Source organism: Bos mutus, chromosome 11, assembly GCF_027580195.1.
Source record: "Bos mutus isolate GX-2022 chromosome 11, NWIPB_WYAK_1.1, whole genome shotgun sequence".
Lineage (NCBI taxonomy): Eukaryota > Metazoa > Chordata > Mammalia > Artiodactyla > Bovidae > Bos > Bos mutus.
Window position 1 is genome coordinate 58,984,879 of NC_091627.1, and position 2,824 is coordinate 58,987,702.

Genomic DNA, 2,824 nt, shown 5'->3' on the forward strand with positions numbered 1-2,824 from the left:
TGCTTTCATCTCTTTTGGCAGCATAAGATGATGGTTAAGATCAGAGATTCTGGAGTCACAGAGATCTGGGAGCAGGTCCCAGCTTCATATTGTATAGGCAGATATGGAAAGGCCCAGAGAGGGTATGAGACTTGCCCAAGGATGCATAGTGACTCAGGCAGCAACACCTGGTGCAGAATCCAGGTGTCCATTCATCACTTTCTTCCCTAAGAGCCCAAACTCTCCTTCACTGATGTCAATAGATGCTCTCTGTACTGCCTCTCAAAGGACACACTGACACATTCACCCAGCTCCTCCCTCCTTACCTAACCAGTGGGTTCATGGTCACATGGGTGCCCAGACACCCTATGGATTCCATCTGCTTCAAATAGCTCATCATTGGCTTGGCTCCTTTCTCTGAATCAACCAGAATCCTGGGAAACTGACAAGGGTGCTCCTCTGAAGGCAGACAGTAGTATGTGTGTGTGTGTGTTGCTGAGATTGTGGTGGCAACTGGTCTACCCAGGTGATCTTATTGACATGTCAACCACAGCTGGGCAGAGTAAGTGGGCTGGGGATAATTATCTCTTGTTGACAGATGAAGTCACTGAGGTTCTCTGGGGTTATATGCCTGTCCCTCCCCTTTGTGGGCCTCGGTTTCTTCCCCTGATCCTAAAGTCTTTTTCAGCTCTAACAATCGATGCCTTTATAATTTGCCCAAGTTTACAAAACTATTTAGAAGCAAAGTCAAAACTAAGAAAGAAGTCTTGGGTATCCTAGTCCAGAAATCTTTTTAATGCTAATTGTACTAGTTTTGTTGTTGTTTAGTCGGTAAGTCATGTCTGACTCTTTTTGTGACCCTGTGGGTTGTAGCCTGCCAGACTCCTCTGTCCATGGGATTTTCCAAGAATACTGGAGTAGGTTGCCATTTCCTTTTCTGAAAGATCTTCCTGATCCAGGAATCAAACCCATGTCTCCTGCATTGGTAGGTGGATTCTTTACCACTGGGCTGCCTGGGCTTCATTTAGGGCTGCTGTAAAAAAGTCGCAAAATGGACGGCTTAAAATAAGAGAAAGTTATCTTCTCATAGTTCTAAAGGCTAGAAGTTTGAAATCAAGATGTTAGCAGGGCCATGCTCCTTCTTCAACCTCAAGACAAAGGTCCTTCTTGCCTCTTCCAGCTTCTGGCCACCTTCCCTCTAGGTTTGTGTCTTCACCAGGGGTTCTCCACCCTGTGTACATCTGTGTCCAAATTTCTCCTTCGCATAAGGACATCTGCCATATTGAATTAGGGTCCATCCAAATGCCCTCATCTTAGATTGATTACATCTACAAAGACCCTATTTCCAAATAATGTCACATTCATGGGTAGTGGGAGTTAGGACTCCAGCATAACTTTGAGGGGACTCAATTCAACCCATGACACTAATCATAGCTCACCTTGAAAAAAAGACTTCCTTTTGCCAGGCTTTTCTACATGGATTATCTCACTTAATATAAAATAGGCATTATTGACACTGAAGATGGTGGCCATGTGGAAAGGTAGCTCTGGGGTTTCGATTGTCAGACATGTGGGTGCCATTCCTTGGGACATTTCTGCTTCTGCAGACCTTATACCATGCTCTTGCTGTCACCCAGCATGCATGCTACTGTAAGGGTACAGCTGTTATCAATGGAGCATTCAAAGAACTAAGCCTTGATGATTTTATATTTTTTTTAATAAATTAATCAATTTTTGGCTGTGCTGGGTCTTCATTGCTGCTCATGAGCTTTCTCTACTTGTAGCAGCAGGGCCTACTGTTCATTTTGGTGCATGAGCTTAGTTGACCAGCAGCAGGTGGAATCTTTCCAGAGCAGGGATTGAACCCATGTCCCCTGCATTTGCAGGCAGATTCCAAATCACTGGACCACCAGGGAAGTCCAAGCCTTGATGACTTTAAGGGGAAATATTTGGTGCTCTTCTATCCTTCAGATTTCACCTTTGTGTGTCCTATGGAAATTACTGCTTTTGGTGACAAAGCCAATGAATTTCATAATGTAGAATCATTGCAGTGTCAGGTAGATTCCCACTCAGCCACCTGACCCAGATAAATACACTGAGGAAAAATGGTAGTTTGGGCCACATGAACATCATGCTCTTGTCAGATGTGACTAAATAAACTTCCTGAGATTAGGGTGTGCTATTTGTTAGAAGGTCCTGTTCTTGCACTAAGAGGTCTCTTCATAATTGACCCCAATGGAGTCATCAAGCCTTTGAGTGTCAATGATCTCCCAGTGGGCCCAAGCATGGGAGAGACCCTAGCTTGGTGAAGGCATTCCAGTTTGTGCAATGCCATTGAGAAGTTTGCCTAGCCAGCTGGACACTGGATTCTCCTATAATCCAACTCCATCTGATTGCTTCCAAGAAATACTTTAAGAAGGTTAATCAGTAGACCATCCCATGTACACCTGTAGCTTGTCACACCAGAAAAGAACTTTAAGCATTTCAAAGAATATTGTTTATAGAAGGCAAAAATCAAATCACACTTGTAGTCACAAATATTACTCTATATGTTCTGTTTTTATAACATGACCTAGGTTTCTTTTGAGGGGGCTTCCCAGGTGGTGCTAATGGTAAAGAACCCACCTGCCAGTGCAGGAGACATAAGAGATTTGGGTTCCATCCTTGGGTCAGGAAGATCCTTGGGAGAAGGGTATGACTACCCACTCCAGTATTCTTGCCTGGAGAATCCCATGGACCGAGGAGCCTGGTGGGCTGCAGTCCATAGGGTTGCAAAGAGTCAGACACAACTGAAGTGACTTAGTGTGCATGCATATAGGTTTTTAAAATGTGGTTATTTATTAAG

General features: G+C 44.1%; 1 pseudogene; it reads left to right on the forward strand.

Annotated features, from left to right (window-relative positions):
* The first annotated feature begins 1,547 nt into the window (after positions 1–1,547).
* LOC102273436 (thioredoxin-dependent peroxide reductase, mitochondrial pseudogene) lies at positions 1,548–2,410 on the forward strand (annotated as a pseudogene).
* The last annotated feature ends 414 nt before the right edge of the window (positions 2,411–2,824 follow it).